At 36.4% G+C, this 23463-nt stretch overlaps 1 long non-coding RNA gene across 2 annotated transcripts in view; it reads left to right on the top strand.

The window, feature by feature from the left end:
- Positions 1–23463, top strand: part of LOC104861278 — a 53658-nt gene that overhangs the window by 22152 nt on the left and 8043 nt on the right. For both annotated transcript variants that reach the window (XR_004515817.1, XR_004515818.1), the window contains one exon: positions 5863–5898. This is a non-coding gene — a long non-coding RNA (uncharacterized LOC104861278). The remainder of the gene's footprint in view (positions 1–5862; positions 5899–23463) is intronic.

The raw sequence follows: 23463 nt of genomic DNA, 5'->3' as shown, positions 1-23463 counted from the left end.
TTATCAGGCATTTTATTTCAGCAGTGAGAAAAGTAACTAAGTAACTAAGAAAAGTAACTAAGACCACCCCTGAGACTAGGGCTAAGAAATTATAATGAAATAAAAGGTGAAATAATAGTGTCCTCTACAAACTCAGTAGGATAGTAAGAGAACAAGAAGTCAACGGTTTTGACATTGGCAATAATACTAACAGCACCAAAATTTATTGCGAGCCTGTGCTTTACACCATGCAGTAGCCTAGGTACTGAGAATACGGTGACAAACAGGGTAGACTATCTCCCTCTCTTTGGCTGGAGATAGCCAAAACTGTATCAAGCAGTGCTAAGTGCTGTGAAAAGATTTAAACAGTGACATAGTGGAGAATAATGAGTGCCTATTTGGATTCAGAGAAGTTCCTTTAAATAGGTAACATTTAAAGTATGAATGACAAGAGTCAACTATATGAATTACCAGGAAAATATAGTAGGCAAAGCAATAGCAAATAAAATGACCCCAAGGAAGTCCCAAGCTTAGCATGTCTGAAAAAGAGGAAAGATGTCAGTGTGGCCAAATCAGGCTGATTAGGGTAGAGAGTAACACAAGATGAAATTCTGGAGGTAGTCAGGAGCCATATAAGCCTAGCAAATCATGATAAGGAGTCTAAACTTTAAGTATGACGGAGAATGACTGAATGGTTTTGATGAGGGAAATAATATGATGTAATTTCTATTTTAAATTATTTTACTGCCGGGGAGAATAGATTGGATAGTTGCATTAATGAAAACAGGGAGACGAATTAGTAGAGCATTTGTAATAGCACAAGGAAGGTTAATCATGAACTTGGGAAGGAATTGATACACATGAGATATATTTGGAAGGTCAAAACCATAGATCTTTTGGAGGTTAAGGAAAGATGTATTGAGATGATAGCAGTGGTTGCAGCAATAAGGCACTGACATTGTTGAGGGCATTTGCTGTCTTGACAGTGGTACCTTCAGTATCTTTGATAAACAACATCAGTTCCTTCCGCTCAGACATCAGTCCATGCAGTCTTCCCAGGCATTTTTGACATACTAGCCCCTCTTAGTGATGACAAGAACAGGAGACATCATCTGTACTGAAGGAAAATGGTAGGCACCAAATGCAGCAGAGCAGACTCATTTTCAGAGCACATGTGAGATAGTCTCTGAGTACTTCTTTCCAGAAATATTAAAAAAAATCAACAAAGGTTATTTATAACTTCTGCAGAACTGATGGGAAAGGTCAAGAGATATGTAATTTTGTGACGTGATTCCATATTGCCCATAGGCTGCTTTGACACACGTAAACTGACATACTCATTAAAGAGAGTCTAACCAAATCTATACTAAAATGAATATTATCAAACACCTTTTTGATAAAATTTTCTCCTGATTATGGAAACATTAACATTGTTATATAAAAATGGCATAAATCTTCACATACATACTCATAAAGATTCAAGTAATATAGAAGTTAAATGCTATAATTATTGATCTTCTGGTCATATTCCTCCTAAAAAGAAACCATAATGAGCAGTTCAGTGAGTTTCCTTCAAGATATTTTTTACTGATTTTACTGATTTGTCTTTTTCTCATTGACTGATTGAGGCTCTTCATATATTTAAAGTATTAATAAGTTTCTCCCACAATAGAAAACTTGCTTTCCTACTCTGATTTATCTTTTAATTTTGTTTATATTACCTTTTATTGTACAGATGTTTAAATTTTTTTAGTGGTACCGGAGATTGAACTCAGCTCCTTGTGCTTGTGAGACAGGTGGCGGAACCACTGAGCTAAATCCCTGGCCTCAGATGTTTTAAATTTTGATGTCATCAAATCTCACAATTCTGGATTTGGGATTTGGAGTTTGCTAAGGAAGTCCCTTCTAATCAAGACTATAAAATGTTCTGTTGCATTTAATTTTAATGCATACTTGTTCATTTAAGTGTTTCTTATCCTAGCATTACTTAAACATTTAAACTATTAAATATATCTAACATAAAAATAGTACAGGCATAATAAAATAAATTCCTATGTATTCACTAGCTAGCTTAAAAAATAAAACACTTTCATTACCTTGGAAGCCTCCTGTGTGTTCCTCCCCAATTACTTCTCTTCAAAGATATTTCTGGCACCACCAGAAGTATTCAATATCTTGCCTTTTGCATTTCTTTACATATTTCTCACCTATGTATAATGTATTGTTTCGTTTTGAAAAATTGACTACCAAGTATTCATGTTACAGTGTTGAGAAAGAGCAGTACTGGCATTGTTAAATACAGGCTTCCACAGGAAAAGTCTTGGTGCAAGCCTGTCTTTTAGCTTTCTTGAGAGTATATAAGAATCCCTTTTAAGGAAGTTAGTGGGCAAAGTTGTAAGTGCTTTTGAGTCACACAGTGGCGTGCTGGAGCTGGCTGATAGTTTCAGGAAACTAATCTCATGTTTGCAGCTTGAAATTGCCCACATTGTGTGTGAGAGTAGAGAAGATGGGGACTGGGGAGAAGTTGATGAAAGATACAAAATATCAGTTAGGTAGGAGGAATAAATTCAAAAGATCTAGTACACAACATGGTGACTGTAGTTAATAATGGTGTAGAGCATACTTGAAAACTGCTTAGGGAGTAGAATTTTAGTGTTTTCACTGGAAAAAATAAATTTGTGAGATAATGCAGATGTCCAATTGGGTAGTTACACAATGAATACATATTTATAAAAATGCCATCTTATCTGCCATAATATAGGATTTTTGTCAATTGAAAATAAAATAGAAATTGCCAATAATGGGAATATATGCATCATGAAATTGATAAACTCTAAAACCAGAGCTTTTTCTTTTAATTGAAAAATATTTTCTGAGAGCTAACCAACCAGAAAAACCACTTGTACCAAGAAGTACATGGTTTGCAATGGTCAGGTTGTTTGGCAAGGCAGCAGTGTGGACTAAGTTTTGAATATCTTGCAGAGATGTGAGTAGAAGGAATAGTCATCTCTCTATTTTTTAAACTCACCATGGATAAACTCCATCTCTCAAAAATATGTCAAAGTATAACACTTCTGTTGGGGTGAAATCTGGTTCTCAGGTGTCCGGGCATCAAGGGTTATATGAGATCTTGCCTGTTTGAAATGTCTTTAATCTACCCTGTCACTTGATTAGCAGTCTGACTGGATATAGAACTTTAGTTAGGAAATAATTTTCCTTCAGAATTTTGAAGGCATTACTCTATCTACGCTATCGTCTCTGAGTTTCCTGCATTACACTGAGAGGCATTTCAGTGGAACAATTTTTAGGGAACAGCAGTGGAAGTGAGCAGTGGAGGCCCGCAGGAAAATAACATCACTGGATGTGAGGAAGCCAAAGAAGTTTCATAGATGATCCACGAGAATGTCAGAGTCATTAAGAATAACGATGTCACTAATGATGGAAAACACAATAGCAAGACTGGAGGCCAAGTCATGAGGACTGTGGGCTAATTGACATAGTCAGGTGTGGAGCTGGTGATTGCTTTGTATTGGGGATTGACTTCATGGAGTATTGAGTGACATCCCCAGCGATACTGCTGCTGCTGCTGCTGCTGATTTTATTTATTTATTTATTTTGAGATTCGGTCTCACTAAATTGCCAGGCTGGAATAGAATTTTAGCCCCTTTAGACCCTACCTCAGTTTCTCAAGTAGCTGGGACTACAGGAGTGTACCACCAACACCTGGTAGAGCTGATGATTTTTTAGAAGGAATGAATTAGAAATGGCTGTGTTGACAGTAAACAACAAGGACCCTTTACCTCTTAGTCTACTGTCCTGACTTACTTAAAGCAGAAACAGCCTCTCTTAGATAGCACTTCAGGGAAAGTTGCATGGAGAGGGGAGTAGGAAAGTGAAGGGGACATTTAGGGAAGAGGCTGAGGATATTGCAAAGTTTAATTTGTTACAAAGTGAGCTTGAGAAAACAGAACTGGGGATGGGAAAGGAGAGTGAGATAGTAGTTTATCTTAGAAGATGGGGAGAGTAGTCAGAGAATTAAGGTTAAAGTTACAATGGATGAGAGATTTGGAGGGATGGTGTGACCGAAGGAGATGCAGAATGCTTCTTAGTCCAGGCTGCTATAACAAAATACTATGTGCTGCATGGCTTCCAGACTAGACACTGTTTCTCACAGACCTGGAGGCTGGGAGGTCCAAGGTCAGAGTGCTATCAGATTCTGTTCTTGAGGAGAGCCCTTTCCTGGCTTCCACCTCCTTCCAGCTACATTCTCATATGACAGGTAGAAGGAAAGAGAATAAACTCCCTGGTGTTGCTTCTTAGCAAGACACTAGTCTGTCCCATCAAGAGGCATCAAGCTTCCAAATTAGAATTGGGTGTGGGGAGGGGCACAAATATTCAGTCCATAGCAATATTAAGTCACACTGTGGAATTGCTAGATATACACATTTAAAATTGTAATACTTAGGTATATAAACACTTTATAGATTTTAATGTAGAACTTTAGTAGTAATGGCTTGCCTTTTAAGCAATTTACAATCACTCTCATCAATAGAGTCTGAAAGGCCCATTCCTCCATACCCTCATCAGTAAGCATTAGATACTAGCAAGTGTTTAATCATTTAAACATTTGTTTTGAGACAGTGACTTGCTTTGTAGCCCAGGCTGGTCTTTTGCTCACTATGTAGCCTAATTGGCCTTGAAGACATGGCAATCACTCTGCCTCAGCCTCCCATGTGCTGGGATTTACAGGTGTGTGACACCGACCTAGTTTAATAAATTAATCATTTAAAATTTTGACATCTTAATAGTAAAAACAAAAGATCACATTTCTTCTACTTACATTTGTCTGTGTGTGTTTGTGTGTGTGTGTGTGTGTGTGTGTGTGTTACTGGAGATTTTAATTAGGGATCTTCACACAAAGCTGTATCCCTGGCCTTTAGTTTTTTTTTTTTTATATTTGTTTTATTTTAAGACAGTGTCTTGCTAAATTGGTAAATTGCCCAGGCAGGGTTTGAATTTGCAGTCTTCCTGGCTTAGCCTCCTGCAGTGCTACATTTTATTATTAGTGAGACTGAACATTTAAAGATGTTTTATTGAATATTTTTACTGGAACTTCTTCTCATCTTTGAATTGCTTCTTTGCTCACTTTTAATTTGCTTTTTCTATTGATTTGAGGGAACCCTTTATTCTTTATGCATATTAGAATTTTAATTTAATAAAATATTTTCTCCCACTTTTAAAAAATATAATAACATGTTTTGGTTAATGCTGTCACTTGTTGTACAGTTTTAGATTTCTATGTAGTCAGATCTATCATCTTTCATTTGATAGCCTCTGGGTTTTCTTTTTTCTTGAGACAGGATCTCGCCAAGTAGCCCATTCCAGCCTTCAACACCTGATGATCCTCTGGTCCCAGTCTCCCAGAGTGTCTCCTTGCCCTTCTCTAGTTCTGAGTTTTAAGTGTTGCCTGGATGTTTCCTGAAACCTAAAACTCAACATTTCCAAAATCAATATGATGTTGAACCTTTTTCATGTATTTATTAGCCATTTGTACTTCTTCTGAGAAGTATCTAATCATTTCAGTTGCTCATTTTTTAAAATTGAGTCTTTTAGGGAATCTAATATTTTTCCGTTCTATATATATTTTAGATATTAGTCTTCCATCTGAGGACTAATAGAGTGGGCTAATGTGGTGAACTTTGGCATTGTCCTAGAGGAAAATGATAGAAACTGCAAACAAAATATATTATGACCAAATTGTGAAGGATATTGATTGCCAACCTAGTGAAGGAACTTGAGTTTTATTTGGCAGAGACCAGTGAATTTGAATTAAATGTGTATGTCCAATAGACGTGATTTGCTGTTGTTGTTTTTGTTTTACAGTACTGGAGACCAATCCTGGGGTCTTGTGCACACTAGGTAAGTGCTCTGCCTCTAAATTATATTCCTGATCTTATATTTGTTTTTAGGCTGATGATTCTGCTACCAGTAAGATGATTTGTAGATTTAGGGAGAGCTGTATGATGTTATCAATAGGAACAATTGCCCAGAGATATTTTACAAGCAAGAATAACTAGGGCTAGCTATTTGGCATTTTAAGTCTGTCCATTATTTTCTGAATCATAGTAGTGTGATCACCTTAATTGGAATTACATGTTTAAAACATCTACCTTCACTATACTCTAAACTTTGCAAGAAGCAGAAACATTATTTGGTTCATCATTGCAACTTCACTCTCTTATATGTTGCATGACATAAATAGTGTTCAATATCTATTGAATTAATACATCCTTGGTCTGGGTGTGTGAGTGTGTGGCCAGGCATTTGGGTGGATATATTTCCAGATAACTATGAGAATTGTAGGTAGCAGAGTACATAACTTATGTGTGGCCTTGTCTCTTTAGACAAATAGACGGCCCTTTGTGAAGACATTCATCTTCCTATTTTCTCTTCTACCTCTACAAAGTTTGCCTTCATTAGCCTTAGACTGCAAACACAGTACTTTTACTTAATGTTTTTATGTTCTCACTATAAGGATATTGTATTTCCATTTGTAATACCATCTGATGATAGCTGGATAAAGTTTTAGGTCAGAGGTCTCTTGGGGTGAGACAGTGGCTGGGACTTCTTTGTATTTTGGCTTTTATGCTATGCCATCTGCATAGTGGTCCCACCTATGTGGATGACTGCACTTCCTATTTGCTAATAACTGAGATTTCTGATTTGCCTGTTTACTTTAGCCAATAGTATTTGACCTTAGTATCACAGGAATTTAAGGACTTTGATGTAATATGTCTCTACCTAGAAGACAGTAATTCCTCTTACCACACTTTTTACTTAACTCTGTCCCTATTATCTATCTTTTATTTTGCTCTTAATTTATATTTTGGGCTTTTATTAAGAGAAGCAATTGATATTTAAGGTTCTATGTCTGATGTATTTCAATTAACTATGTTTTCAAAGGGCATCTATTTCTTACAAATGCCTCAAGAGTAGTACTTTATGGCACAGTAGTACTCCAATGTGTATAAATACCACATTTTCTTTATCCATTCATCTGCTGATAGATATATTGGCTGCTTCCAGGATTTAGCTACTGTGAATTCTGCTGCAATAAACATGGATATGCATGTACCACTATAGTATATCTTTAACGTTTTCAAGAAGATACCTAGAGGAAGAATATCTGAGTCAAATGGAATTTCTTGTTTTTGTTTTCTGAAAAAATCTCCATACTGATTTCCATAGTGGTTGTACAAGTTTATATTCCCAACAATGTAAAAGGTTTTCATCTTCCCCTGCAGCCTCACCAGCATTTATTGTTATCTGGTTTCTTGAAGATTCTTTCTGGAGTATGATGGAATGTTAGTGTTGTTTTACTTTGTATTTTTCTAATGGCTAGAGATGTTGAACATTTTTTCATGAATTTATTGGCCATTTTCATTTCTTCTTCTGAGAAGTGTGTGTTACTTTCAGATGCCCGTTTTTTGATTAGTTCTTTTAGTTGGCGGGGGCTAATTTTTTTCTTGAGCTCTTTATATATCCCACATATTAGTCCTCTATATGAGGGAGGAACAGCGGACAAATTTTTTTCCCATTCTTTAGGTTACCCTATTCACACTGTTGGTTGTTTCCTTTGCTGTACAGCAACATTTTAATTTGATATGATACCACTTGTTAATTCTTGGCATTGTGCAGTTGGAGTTTTGTTCAGAAAATCCTTGCCTTCAGCTATGACTTCATACCTATTTTATCTATTTTATTTTCCAGAAGATTGTTTTTGTTTTAAAATTTAGATCTGTGGAAAGACTTTGTTGCTAGTATAGAGTTCCCTTTAGTTAGTCTGCTTTTTGGTTATGCACTCAGTGTGGCTAACTATAGTCCTTTGCCTCCGTCTCAAGAGCTAACCACCTCTGTTAATTTAGTAAGGGAGGATGTAGCATAATCGGCCCAGCACCCAGTTACCTTGGAGTGGACTGCAATATTTTTAGTGTCACAAAGGTAATCCAGGTGTTGTTATACAGAGAAAATCTATTAATAGCAACAACTACGTGACCCTGGCACTATCAAGTATATCAGCACCAGTAACATAGGCCAAGACAAACTCGATATTGACACACTGTAAGAACCAATGCTGTGCCAACCTTAACTTTAGAAATCTATAATTGTGGTATAAACACTAAGACAAATGAAATATTGACATAAAGCAAATAGCAACTAAATGCGAAAGCCGTGCTACAACTACTGATAGAAAATAATTCAACAGTAGTTGCATAGAGCTAGTTAAAGATTAATAAAGCTTCATACTTATACTACTAAATATATAGGGGGTTTAAAATGCAAGAATGAATAAAGAAAACTTGAAAAATTAAACGATGGGAGATGAGAAGAAGAAAAGTGAGACAAAGGATCCTATTAAGGAGTACAAGGATATTTATAGAATTAGATAAAGGTAACAGAAAAAGAACCAACAAGAAATAGAAGATAAGAGAAAAAAGGCAAGAGAAAAGAAGTAATATGGAGAATAAACATAGAAAAAATTTAAGAAGAAAGGAAAAATGAAAAAAAAGAAGAAAAGGACAAAGGGAAATTCCCCAGAGCCCAGCAAACCCATGAAGAAAGAAAACAGAGAGAAAAAGAAAATTAATCCAAAGACAAAAGAAATTCTCTGTATTTTTGAATGAGTGATTTTCTTCTAGAATATGTCATTTTAGAGTCCATCTTGGCAGTTTTCTCTGCCTATTCTTAGGGCCTGTATGTACGTGAGGAGTGCCTCCTATTCCAGCCCCTCTGTTTACCCTAGGCTGTGGCAGTGCCCATGCTAACACACGTCTTTGCTCACTTCAGTGAATAGGGAAAGCAATCAGTCCCCAGGTTTGTGATGGATATAGACAGCAGGGCAAGGGTTAGTAGGTAGGCATTTTCAGACCCAGCCATTTCTGAGTACAACTCAGCAGAGCCTGGCTTCTCACTATGGGCGTTCAGCTCTTGCCCTTCCCAGCCTGAGCTGAAAGTTCCTAGGGGATCTCTTTCTAGCCTACTCCCTGTTTGCAGCTGTCTCCCATATTGGTGTCTTACCCAGTCACTGCAGAAGGGCAACACTGGGAGCCTTGAAGTGAAATTGATTTTTAGATGTTCTGAGTCTCAGATTTAAATAATCACCCGCTTCCTGAATAGTGCCTGATTAAGCACTCTCAGCACTATGGCCGGGTGCCCATACTGGAATCTATCTCAGGCTGTTCCCTGCCACTTGCAAGGAATCATCTCAGAGCAAAATCCTGTGTTGCTTTTGCAGTCCACAATGGCTATGGGCTCCACCACCATTTGACCTTGGATCTTTCATTCCTGGGGCACTTACCTTGCTTATGGGGAGGCAGGTCCTCCCCCACCCCTGCCACATGAGCCACAATCTGGGGAGGGAGTCCATATATTTCATTCTTTTCTCTGCATTATTGACAATCTCTCCAACTTCTCTGTAGCTTCTAATTTTCTTGTCAGTTCCTTCTTGATTCTTCTATTTTTTTGGTTTTTTTGAGACGGGCTCACTACGTAGTTGAGACTGACCTGCAACTCACTATGTATCGCATACTGGCCTTGAACTCACAGCGATCCTGCTGCCCAGCCTCCGGAGTGCTGGGATTACAGGTGTCCACCACCACGCCTGGCTAGTTCCTTTTTGATTCTTGGTGACTTCTCTTTTTTTTTCCTTCACTAAATTGTTATTTCCCAGGGTCTCGATTGTGGATCTTGGAAAGGCTGAATTTTATTGCCCTTCACCACTTTGTCATTTTCCTCCTTCGCCTGTTTTATTCACTGTGGTTATCATTATAGCTTAAAAGCTATAGACTCTTGGTCTTCTGGTCTCTTTTCTGGTTTTTTTTTTTCTTCTTTACTTCCAGTTTCAGTTTCTTTCACCCTGAACCCCTGTACCCAAGTAGCCCAAGGCCAAGTAGGCACAAAGATTGCTGAGTTCAAAGCTTGAGACTAAAGTTAGAGGACTTGGGACTTTGGTGGACTCTGCTCATGAAAGCAGCAAATATGCTGGGCAGTCATCTGGGGGAAAAGTCCCTGGTGTAGACCCTTTGGCCTGTGAGATACAAATCCCAAAGTAAAGCTATTTACTTAATTTTGACCAAAGCCAGTTTACTTAAAAAGTAGGAATAAGAGAAAGGTAATGTATTTTTTTCCATGAAGTTCATTGCTACATTTAAAGCAAACATTACAACTACATTCATCACTGGGATCTTGTACCTTTATATGACAAGTCTCAGTTCTTATTTTTCCCCATACCCCTGCCCTCCCTTCACCCCCTTCACCCTTCCCTATTTACAGACTTTGTTTCCTTTTTTTCATTATTTACATTTTTTTCTTTTCCCTTATTTCCTTTCCCCTCCCCTTCCCACTTCCTCTTTAATGGTAAGGTAATGTATTTTTAAGAAGCATGTGATTAAATGGCTCTTTCCATAGAACTAGTGTTTGGTTTTAGTAACTTGGAAGGACTTTGGGGTAGGATAAAGGCAGAGGTAACAGGCATTTCTGTTGCTGCATGTTGTGGCTGCAGCTGGGGACTAGATAAAAGCATTTCTCTACCCCCCTCCTTTTCTTCCTCTACTTATTCCTCCTTCTTTTTTTGGAAGCCATCTGTTAACATTTAATGAACATTCCTCGTGGCTTCAAGCCACCAGGCCATAGGTCTTCTCTTTAGCACACTAAATATTTTCCTCAGGTCTTCTCCTGAAGAATTTGGCTCTTATGATTGTATGCTTCTTTAGGAGCTTTCCTTTTCTTGGATCTTTGTAGTAGATCCATTTCTATCACAGCACATTAATGATAGGAGCAGCTCCAGTCTTGTTTTTGGCAGCATTTGCTTGTGTCTACTCACTGACGATTTATCAACAATGATATTTGGGCACAAGCTCTGGTTTCTCTTTAAGTGACAATGCCTCATACGAACTTTCCCATGTAACCTGGTTAACATTCGCTGAAGTTGATCTTGTGGTAAAGCATTCCACCAGCTTGCTAATGTTACCATGACTGTGGCTCATGTGGCCCTGAGTTTTTCCAATTTATTGCAGTCTGGAAGACACATTTCAACCAAGATGAGAGAGGAAGGTTTTATTATGTGTTTGTTTGTTTTTTAGAAAGCTTATGAGTAGGGTTATTAGGGTAGAAAACTGGGGGAACTCCAGTAATTGGTTGATGCTCTTGATAGTGCAGGGAGGTTTCCACTCCAAGATGAATGATATTTTGTCCAACATCTTGAAGATGTCCCAGACAAAGTAAAATTGTCCTTTTCACTTTCTAAAATAAATATACCTTGACAGTTGAGGCTGAGGATGTTCTTCAAGTCAAGTTAAACTCTGATTAGGAGATTATAAGGAATCCTACTTATTGGTGTTTAGGAGATGGTCAGAGTGTGTGACACAAGGGAGACAGCATTATCAGATACTCTCCCTCTCCAAGATATGTCTGGAAGGGCTCTTTCTTTTCACTGATCACTTAAATCTGTGGGCCTAAGAGGTTGAATTCTGGTAAGCTCTACATTACTTAAAGTTGATGTTATGTCAGAAATAGGAGAAGTTTGTGGTAGTCACTTACAGTGACTACATTGAGTCCCTATTATTCTGGAAAATTAAGAGAACAATATTTTATTCTTTACAAAGGGTATAGAATATTAAGAGAGCTTATCATTTGGGAAAAAGGAGCCTTATTGAACATCTTGCACCACAATACAAATTCAAATATATTAAATACTTAAAATGAAATCTTTAAAACATGCAAGTACAGAATAACATGTACATACATATTCACATAAGAAGCTTGTAGAAGACCCTTCTATGCAGGAAGGCAAATCAGAAGACAAAAAAGGCAAAAAGATTTTGAAAATTATGAAAAGCAAAGAATATCAGATAAAATTAAGAGACAAATGGAAAATTTGTGTTAATATTCTCATGACAGATAGAACTCTCATAAATCAGTAAGAAAAGTACTGAGGCCAGTATTTTGATGTGTAAAATCAATAAACAGGAAATCCACAAGAGAACCAGTGAAACTATCAGAAAACTTCAACTTCACTAGTACTCAAAGAACTACATGTTAAAAGATTGAGATAACAAAATTTTCCACAAGTGGTTAGCCACATTTAGCGCTTACTGTTAAAGGACTATGAGAAAGGACATTTCATATACTTATACCGAGATTAAAATTGGTGCTGTATTTTATATGGTCCTTTAGTAATATATATTAAAGCCTTAAAATGTACATAACATGGATGATATTTTTGAAATAGTTCCCAATGCATTTCACCTTTTGTTATTCTTATAACTTACTAACAGGTCCCCAGAGAAGAGAGAGGGTGAATGCCACTGTAAGAAGGAAAGGCCATAGGGCCGGGGATTTAGCTCAGCGGTTCGGTGGCCTGCCTTGCAAGCGCAAGGACTGGAGTTCAATCCCCAGTACCAAAAAAAAAGGAAAGGCCATTTTGCCTTGTTTATAACTAGATGTTTCCCCAAGGCCTCATGTGCTCATAGGGCAGGCTTCTGAAAGGTGAATGGCTCATGGGGGCACAATAGCTAAATGTGATGGTAAGAGGTGGGACCTGGTTGGAAAGGGCAGGTCATTGGGGGTGTGATTTGGTAGGGTGCATCTCCTTTCCTGGTTCTTCCTTTCTTTTTCTGCTTCCTTGCCTCTGTGATGTGAGCAGCGTTTCCTCTACTGTGCCTCTCTGCCATGCTACTGTGCCTTGGAGCAAGCCGGCTATGAATTAAACTGTGCACCCAGATAAACTTCTTATCCCTAAAATTGCAGGTGTTGGGTACTGTGTCTGAGTGGCTAGGAAAGTGATTAAGATGTCCATATAGGAAGAGCAAATGAAAGATAGTTCACCTGGTTCCTAGAGGAGGCTACCTAGGAAGGAAAAGCAAGTGATTCCAAGTAAGTTTGGGAGAGTGCTGGAGCTGATCTTTTGCATTCCTAACTGCAAGCTAAGAAAATGGAAAGTTCCGCTAGAGAAGTACCACATCCAACATGATGCCACTCAGATAAGTGGTTAAAAGCATTGTGAAATTTTATTGAGTTGTATTTATTTTACTTAAGAGTTCCAGTCAGTCTCAACTACATATACATAGTGAGACCGTCTCAAAAAAACAAAACAACAACAAAAAAAGAATATGTGAAGAGGAGCAAGGATTCTCAGAGGTCTAAAGAAATCTGTGGCTGGGTTTGGTGGCACATGCTTATAATCCCAGTACTCTGTGAGGAGGAAGAAGGATGATCATGAACTCAAGCCCAGCCTGGGCAACTTAGCAACTTAGCGAGATCATGTCTCAAAATAACAAAAAATGGTTAGGTTATCGCTCAGTGTGAATGTCCTGGATCCTATTTCAGTCCCCAGTGCCACATGCACACACGTATGCACACATGCATACGTGAACACACGTGGAAAGAAACTCTTTCATATATATATTCAAATTTACCATCTTAACTTTTTAAGTTTTTTTTTTTTCCCTGAGGATCAAACCCAAGGTCTCATTCATGATGGGCAATTGCTGTACCACTGAGCTAAATTCCCATCTTAATCACTTATAAGGGTACAATTCATGGGTAAGTACGTTCACACTGTTGTGCAATCGTTCTCCAGAGCACTTTTCATCTTTAGAAAACTGAAACTCTATTTATGAAACAATAACTCCCTGTTCCTCCTTGCCCCTGGACCCTTTGACCACCATCCAACTTTCCATTTCTATGAATTTGACTACTTTAGATATGCTGTGTATTGTGGTTTCAATCTAAAATATTGCTGCAAAGTCTCATGTGTTCAGAAGTGGAGCCTGGTCAGATGTGGTGGGACACACACGTATAAATACCATATAGTTTCTCTGGTGTCATAAACTAAAAGTGTAAATAAGGGTCAAAATGTATAATTGATATTGTGTAATAGGAAGATAAGGTCTAAAGGTGTTGCGGAAATGGGAGGGGTAGGGGAAAGGTAAGAAGGGAAAAGAAAAAAATGAGAAAAAAGAAAGAAAGTGGAAACAGAGTCTTTGTAAATAGGGAAAGGTGGAGGGGGGAAGGTAGTGAGGGAAATGGGGAAAAAGCAAGAACCAAGACCTGTCGTGTAAAACCAAGATCCCAGTGATGAATGTAACTGTACTGTATACCTAAAATGTACCAATAAATACATATATATATATACATGTATATATATGTATATATATATACATGTATATATATATAACTGTATGTATGTATGTACGTATGTATATTTTAAAAAAGAAAGAAATGGTGGGTCACTGGAGACCTGACCTGGGAATTCTTTTCCCTGGCTCGTTTCTTCACTAGCTCCTTCCTGGCTTCCATGGGATGAGCCAGCTAGGTTCTGCACTATGCAGTTGTGGTGAAGCCAGCCAACTCTGGACTGAAAACACTAAAACTGTGAACCCAAATAAAGTTCTCCTTTACGTTGTGGGAGTCAGGTATAATACAGTCATGTAAGTGGAATCATGCCCTCTCGTTTTGTGACTGACTTATTTCACTTAGCGTAAGGTCCTCAAGTACATTTCATGTCTCTTATTTATTTTTTAGTGGATTTTTTGGTGTTTTTTTTTTTTTTTTTTTTTTTTTTAGGTTCCAGGGATCAAACTCAGAACCTTGTGCTTGCCAGGAAGGCACATCCCCGGCTGATTTTTTGGTTTTTTAATGTTGTTTGGAGAGTTTCTTATAAATTCTAGATATGTCTTTTTTAGATATGTACTTTCCAAATTTTTTTCTTACTGGGTAGCCCAATTTATGAGTTTTTCTTTTTGTGGATTCTGATTTTGATGTCAAATCTAAGCATACTTTGCCTACTTGTAGGTCACAAAGATTTTCTCCTATTGTTTTCCCCAAAGTTATATGATTTTACATTCATATTTAAGTCAGATATATTGTGAGTTAATATTTGTATATAGCATGAGACTTAGATTCAATTTCATATTTGCCAATGGGATAGTTCTGTTTAATTATGTAAAATTGTTAATCCTTCTTTATATGTTTGGTAATATAATCTAATAAAATCATCTGACCTGGAAATTTATTTTTTAGATATATCTTTAAATTGCTCATTAAATTTCCTTATGATTATAGATCTGTTCAAATGATCTATTTCATATAGGATGAATTAATGTTAATTTGTATCATTTAATCTACATTATCAAATGTATGTGTAAAATTGTAATATTTCCTTATTATCTTTTGGGTGTCTAGGCTATTTATATCCTTATATCTCGTGTTTCATTCCTGTTATTGGTAAAGTGTGGTTTTTTTTTTTGTCTGTCTGTTTTTGTCAGTCTTCTTACAGGTTTGTGAGTTTTTTTATCACTTAAAAGTACCAACTCTTTTTTACATTGAATTTTCTATTGTTTTATGTTTTTAATTTCATTGATTTCTGCTCCTTATTCTTTTCCTTTTGCTTGCTTTTCTTATAGTTTTTCCTTCTGTTGCTAAATTCTTGAGTTGGGAGCTTGGACTACTGATTTCAGATATTTCTTGTTTTCTATTGTATGCATTTAGTGCAATAATTTTCATTTTCAGCATGGTTTAGCTGTGAATTTGTGTTCCACAAATTTAGGTTGTGTTTTCATTCATTTTAAAAATTTTCCCTTAAAACTTTTTTTTTTTTGGCTCCACGGATTATTTACAAGTGTGTTGCTTACTTCCCAAATATTTGGAAGTTTTTTTTTAAATCTTTTTTTGTTTACTGATTTCTATTATGATTCCACTTCAGACCAAGAACATATTCTGCATAATTTCAATGCTTTTAAAATTTTTAAGGTTTGTTTTCTGGCCCTGGATAAGCACTATCTTGATATATATTCTGTTGCTGCTTGAAAAGAATGTATATTCTGTTTTTGCTGCATGGGGAATTCTATAAAGGTTGACCAGATAGCATCGGTTGGTGAAGTTGTTGGGGTCTTTATCCTTGCTAATTTTCTGTTTAGTCATTCTATCAATTATTGAAGATGCTAGATATAGTTTTAAAAAGTTTATCTATTCCTCCTCTAACTCCATCTGTTTTTGATTTGCATATTTTGGAGCTCAGTTGTTTGATGTATACACAAGATTTTTATGTCATGAAGACTTGATCCTTTTACCATTATGTAATGTCCTTATTTGTCCCAGTTAAACTTTTGTGGTCCAGATGTGAGTTTCTTGTAGATACTATATGTTTGGGTCACTTTTTAAAATCCGCTATACCAATATTTGTTTTTTAATTAGTACCTTTACAATTTTTATATTTAATATAATTATCACTATTTCAGACTTTAATCTATATTTTAATTTTTTTCCTTTCAAACTTTCTTTTTTCCCTGCTTTCCTGTGAGTTACTTGGTCATTTTCTTAGAGTTCCATATTGATTTTTATATATGTTTGTGTGTTGCATAATGCTGGCAATATATTCTGAGCAATATGTCATCAGGCAATTTTTTCATTCTGTGAACATCCTAGACTGAGAAATGTAGATAGTATAGGATACTACACACCTAGGCTGAATCATATAACCAATTTTTAATTTTAATTTGTAAACTTTGGTTAAAAATGGAGACACAAACACGTCAACCTAAGCCTCTACAGGGTTAAGATAGTTAGCATTACTGTTTTCCACCTTCGCTAATCACATTATAAGGTCTTCAGGGTCAATAACATGCATGAGCCTGTTGATTCCTATGGTAACAATGCCTTCTTCTGGAATACTTCCAAGGACCTGTCTGAGCCTATTTTACAGTTAACTTTAGGAAAAGAAGAAGGTGTACACTATAAAATAAAGATGAAAACTATAGTATAGTGAATACTTAAATCTGTAACATAGTCACTTAATATCAAGTATTATATAGTACAAGTACACATAATTGCCTGTGCTGTACTTCTATATGCCTGGAAGCAGAGGTTTCCAGCTGCAATACCACAAACAAGTGAGAAAACATTCTGACAGCTATGACCTTATATATGAAGATATAAAGGAAATTTTCAGCACCACTATAATCTAATGAGACCATTATTTTGTATTAAGCCCATCCTTGATTGAAATGCCATTATTCAGTGCATAACTCTGTGTGTTTGTCTGTGTATTATTATTGCAGACTATCAATGTCTTCATTTCACCTGTTTGAGTGAAGCTTAGAACTTTTCCTTTATGTCCTTTACCCTTCCGTATTACAATGTTTTTGTCATAAATATTTCCTCTATATGCATTTAGAATGACATTAGACAGCATTATAATTTTTGCTTCAGTCGCCCAACAGAATTTGGAAGAATCAAGAGCAGAAGGAAATTCTGTTTACCCATATATTTGCTTACTTTATTTTTCTTCCTTGATGATATTCCAAGTTTCTTTGTAAATATAATTTCCTTTTCTTTTAGATAATGTCTTTAAGCCATTTATATTTTTAGCTGAAAAGTTCTGATATATATTTTTTGTTTTTTCTTTCTTTTTTTATTATTCCCTTTTTAATACAAGTTTCAGGACATAGTGATTACATTCACTGTAGGAGACTGGTACATTTCAGTTCCCTTCTTTTTCTGCCTCTCTCCACCTCCCCTTCTTTTCCAGCATCAGATTTATTTATCTTACAAGACCTTATAAAGGCAATTATCATATGTAAATTGAAAACCAGACGAATAGGCCAATAAAGATAATAAAACATGTCATTGTACTAAGTACACTTTTAGATACATTGTTCTGGATTACACACTTTTGTTAGTATATGTTTGTAATAGTAGAGATCACATTCAATTTTGGGTTTGATACATACCCATATCAGATCTTGATCATTTTTACTCCCCTTGTTTCCCTTCCTCCTTCCACAGATTCCCTTCCCATCTCTACAGAGTCTACCTCCCTGTTTCTTAACATGTCCCTTTATTTTTCTATTAAAATTACTTATATTTCAGGGCTGGGGATTTAGCTCAGCGGTTCGGTGGCCTGCCTTGCAAGCGCAAAGACCCAAGTTCGATCCCCGGTACCAAAAAAAAAAAAAAAAAAAAAAAATTACTTATATTTCAAGGCCAGGCATGGTGGCACACGCCTGTAAATCCCAGCACTTGAGAGGCTGGGGCAGGAAAATTGCCATGAGTTGGAGGCCATCCTGGGCTACCTAGTAAGTACAAGACTAGCCTGAAATACATACATAGCAAGACCCTTTCTCAAAACAACAAGAACAAAAACTTATTTATATTTTGGATCTCTCATATTAGAGAAGCCATGTGATATTTAATGTTTTGTGATGAACTTATTTCACTCAGTATTATGATCCCAAAATTCATCCATTTTCCTACAAATGACTCAAATTTACCCTTCTTTATGGCTGAGTGGTACTCCATTGTTTTATTTGTACCCCATTTTCTTTATCCATTCATCTATTGATAGATACACACACACATATAGATATAGATAGATAGATAGATATAGATACACAGACTGCTTCCATGATTTAGCCATTACAAATTGTGCTACTATTGTGGATATAGTACTGCTATAGTATGATGACTTTAGCTCTTTTAGGAAGTTACCTAGGAGAGATATAGCGTGTCAAATGGAATTTTATTTTACGTTCTTTGAGGATTCTGCATACTGATTTCCAAAGTGATTGTAGTACTTTGCATTCAACATAATCACAGCAATGACCCCAATTCTCTGGTAGTGAAATACATCTTAGTTATTTTCCTCATTGTTGAGACATAATACCAGACACTAACAAGTCTTAAATGAGGAGATGTTTATTTGGGCTCACAGTTTTCAGAGAATTCAGTCCAGAATTGGCTGGTGTAAGGCAGAATGACATGCGAGAGGAAAGAAGTTCACAGTATAGTGCACAGGAAGCAAAGTGGAAAGGGAGGAGCCTTATGCATAGTTGGCCTTGAACTCAAGGTAATTTTCTGGTCTCAGCCTCCTAAGTGCTGTGATTACAGGCTTACACCAACATGCCCAGCAATAAGTGATTTTGTTTTGAAACCTGGAGATTTTGAGTATTAGGTTATGAGGCTCTGGATCTTATTTAAACATTTTCTTTCAAGTGGCTTCCTCTGCTGCCACTTTGTCAAGGGGAGAAGGGTACCACTGCTTTACCACTGCCAGGTGAGTTGTAAGAATTGAAATTACCCACTTGGCCTCTGTTGATACTCATAGTGAGGGGATTGCTTCTTGCCTTTTCTAGGTGGGGGTGAAAGTTCCACTTCTCTCCTATGTCACTTCCTGGCTGCTCGTCACATGGGTCAAAACCCTAACCCTAATGACACCCAGTGGAGGTTGGTTTATTGCCACTAGGCAGTGGTTAAAAACCAGATTCTCCACCAAGCTTCCTTGGACTCCATCTCAGGAAAGACAAGGAGGGGGCCTATTTTTACTTCTGGATCATATTGTGATCTCTCCTTCTGCTATTGGAAGGGAGGGGCTGTCATTATCATCCATCAGAAATTAAAATCGTGCTTTCCTACTCAGTCTTCTCGATGCCACTCATGAGAGGGTTTTGGGACTCTTTGTTACAGACTGGAGAGAGGATAGAAGTTTAGGCTCCCCACTTGACCTTTGCTGACAAGAGTGAGGAGAGGGTCACTGTTCTGTAGTGTTTGGCTACAGAAGTTATTGGTTAAAGGTCTTCTGTCTTGCGAGGTTGCCCATTTTCTAGGCCTTGCATAGGGAAAGAAACCTTTCTTTAGGGCTTTTTGTGTCAGTGCCCATTGTTTCTGGGCTGCCAGCTTCTTTGTCTCCAAATATGGACTATATGAAGCAAAAAAAAAATACCTAGGAAAACTAACATCATGTCATTTCTTGGGTCTCAAGGTCCTAGATTCTGTGCCTTCTTCTTCTTGCCACTTCTTGTTTGTTATATAGATAATAATGACCAGGGGTTTTAGTTGTATTTGATAGGAGAAATAGAAAAAAGCATGTATATCCATCTTCCTAAACAGACTCAATTGCCGGGGATTTAGCTCAGTGATTCCGCTGCCTTCCCTAAGCAGACTCAGTTTATTTTTTACTAATGCATATTCTGAGTACATAGTGATTACATTAATCATGGGAAGTTGGTACATGTACATAATACATCTTAATTCTTCTTACATCCGCTTCCCCACCCTCCATCTCTTGGTCCCTTCCTCATTTGCAAAATATCTATCTTGTTATTTCCTTTTATCTATCTTTTATTTTGCTTTTTAATTTATCTATACTTTAAGTTTCTCATATAAGAGAAATCATGTGATATTTAAGTGTATATCTGATTTATTTCACCTAACATTATGGTTTCAAGGTGCATCCATTTTTCTACAAATGACTCAAATTTATCCTTCTTTATGGCAGAGTAGTATTCCATGGTGTATAAATGCTACAATCTTCTTTTTCCATTCATCTACTAATGGACATACAGACCTTTTACAAGATTTTACTATTATGAGTTGTGCTACTATAAATATAGGTATGCATATATCACTGTAATATTCTGCATTTAATTCTTCCAAACAGATACTTAGTAGGAGAGTAACTGTGTTAACTGGAATTTTTATTGTTAGTTTTTTGTTTTGTTTTTTTTTGAGACAGGGTCTCACTATGTAGTTGAGACAGACCTGGAACTGACTATGTAGCCCAGGCTGGTCTTGAATTCACAGAGATCCTCCTGCCTCAGCCTCTGGAGTGCTGGAATTATGGGCATGCACCACCATGCCTGGCTTATTGTTAGTTTTTTGAGGAATATTGGTACTTGATGTTTGTAGTGTTTGTACTGATTTATATTCCCACCAACAATATACAGAGGTTCCTTTTCCCCCCACAGCTTCACCAGAGTTTTTTCTTATTTGATTTCTTGATGATAGCCATTCTTTCTGGAGTAAGATGGAATTTCAGTATTGTTTTAATTTGCATTTACTAACCATTTGTACTTCTTCTGAGAAAGTTCTGTTCATTTCAGTTTCTCCTTTTTAAAATTGGGTCTTTTAGTTTTAGGGGGTTAATTGTTTTGAATTCTTTTATTTATTTATTTATTTTGGTACTGGGGATTGAACTCAGGGCCTTGTGCTTGCAAGGCAGGCAGCAGAACCACTGAGCAAAATCCCTGGCCCTTGTTTTGAATTCTTTATGTATTTTAGGTATTAGTCCCCTTTCTGAGGAGTAGCTGGCATTTTTTCCCAGTCTGTAGGCTGTCTCTTCACTCTCTTGGTTTTTTGCTTTGCTGTGGAGTTTTTAAAAATTTGATATGATCCCATTTGTTGATTCTTCATGGCATTTCTTGTGGAATTGGGATTCTGTTTAAACATCTTTAGCTATGCCTGTCAGACTGCATTTATTTTTAGTCTGAAAATCTCTATTTTGCACTTGCTTTACATTTAATGTGTTCGTGGGTACATTTGAGCTTATTTTCACAATTCCAAGTTGACAGTTATTTTTTTCTCACCACTCTAAAGACATTATTTTATTGTTTTCAGGTTTTTTGTTGTTGCTGTTGAGATTCTTGCTCTGAGTTTAATAATTTTTCTCTTTTAGATAATCTTTCTTTTCTCTCAGGCTACTTTAAGATATTTCATTTGTTTTGATATTTAACAGCAATGTGTTTAGATGTGGAACTACTTTTTAAAGCCTGTTTAGGCTTTTTGTTTTATGCTAATATCTCTTTGAATATTGCTTCCTGCATGTGTAAAAATAGGGATATTGAAGCATTAGCATTCACTATTCTTGCTCTCATCTTATTTTTCACTTTTTGATTTCTGGAGATTTCCTCTTCTTTCTAGTGGAGCCATGTTACACATCAAAAAAATTAAAAATAAGCCTACAAATTTTGTACTTATTTGGTAGCGGAAGATTTTCCAGGATAGCTGGTAATTCATTCCTGGAAATTGAAGTTCATAGGTCTTTCCGTCCTTCCATTTGCTTCTGAGTTTGTATTATGACATTAATGTAAATAATATCAAAGAGTTCAATTTAAGATAACATTGTAAGAGTTACAGTTTAATGCTCACTAAGAATACTAGCCTGGAATCTCTTATCCCATGAGAATAACTTCTGGCTTTGAGGGCTGGAGATAGGAAGCAAGAAATGAGACGATCAAAGTTTGCTTTTCCTCAAATTTTTCAATTTTTCTTATTCCTTTCCTGTATTTTTAAATGTTGGAAATTTTTCTTAAGATCGTTTAGCCTCAGTTTCATTATCTATCCAGTGAAGATACAATGGCTTAATTTTATAGGCGTATTATAGAAGTAAGTGAGATGACATGTGTGAAATGGTTGGTTCAGTGCCTGACACAAAAAAGAAGTTGAAAGAATGTTAGTTGCTCCTTTTCTTTTCAGTACTGTCCTTTTCTCTTGTCTCTGTTTCTTAGCCAGGACTTAGACAAGTTAGGACCGCATTGGCTGGAGGAGATACAAGGTAATGGTAAGAAATGTAAGAGTGGGTGAAGAAGTAGAGCAGGACAGCCCCAGTGATGCAGGAAAAGGGGAAATGTTGACTTCTATGGAAATGGGGCTGTCATCATATGTAATTTGGGAATACCAAATAGACATTAGCTTCCTTTGCTTCATCTGAAATAAGATGGTAATTCTGTTTATCAGCAGTATTTCAGTCTTACACAATTTTAGTTTATGCATGAGTCTTAAAAAATAGCTATCAAAGAGGAAAAAGAGAATGAGCAAGAAGAGAGTCCATACCTTAATCATGACCAGGAGAAAATGGGATATACTTTCCACTGTTTAGAATAAAGGAAGTATAAATTTGGTGACATAAAAATGTTTCTGCAACTTCTTTAACTTGAAAAATAATGTTTTCAGAAGTCTACCTTGTCATCTGAAAATTATTTTATTTTGTTTAGATCTAAAGCCTCAAATCTACGTAACAGGCAATACAAATGAATATAAAATATATATGTACTTGGTATGGCATACGCTGTAGTATTAACTCATAATACAAATAATTCAGAGTACAATTTCAATATCAAATCTTAAATTATGAGTTTCTGCATGGTAGAGTTAGATTTTTATAGTAATTTGTATAGGCTTGTTTCATGGTTTAATTTTAACCATATATTACTAATTCTAATTCAAGTGTCAGAGTCTTAGATTAAGAACCCAGAGAAGATTTTAATTAAGGGCTTCTGTTGTTTCTCACTTGCCTGATTTACTGCCTGCAGTAAAGCATGAATTATAGCCTGGCTCTTCTCTGGAAGACTATGACTAACAGGAACAATAATTGTTGCCTTCTCTAGATCAAGGCAAACAGCATAAAAGTAGTAACTGATTTGAGGTTTGGAAAGTAGATTTATTTCTTTTGTGATGAGAGTGAAAAATAGGTAATTTGCACATGTTTTGGGGAAATGGAGGACTGGTTTTGTGATAATAAGTCTAGTGTTATTCAAGAGATACTTTGAAAGACCATTTAAAAAAGAGAGACCATTTTGACAAATTAAAGAAAATAAAACCCCTGACTTGTATGTAATTCAGAGGAAGTAAGGATGCAGCTTATATATATAT

This window comes from Fukomys damarensis, unplaced genomic scaffold (genome assembly GCF_012274545.1).
Source record: "Fukomys damarensis isolate Sample0158 unplaced genomic scaffold, DMR_v1.0_HiC HiC_scaffold_39, whole genome shotgun sequence".
NCBI lineage: Eukaryota > Metazoa > Chordata > Mammalia > Rodentia > Bathyergidae > Fukomys > Fukomys damarensis.
The sequence above is the reverse complement of the archived record's forward strand: the minus strand, read 5'-3'. Positions and strand labels throughout refer to the sequence as shown.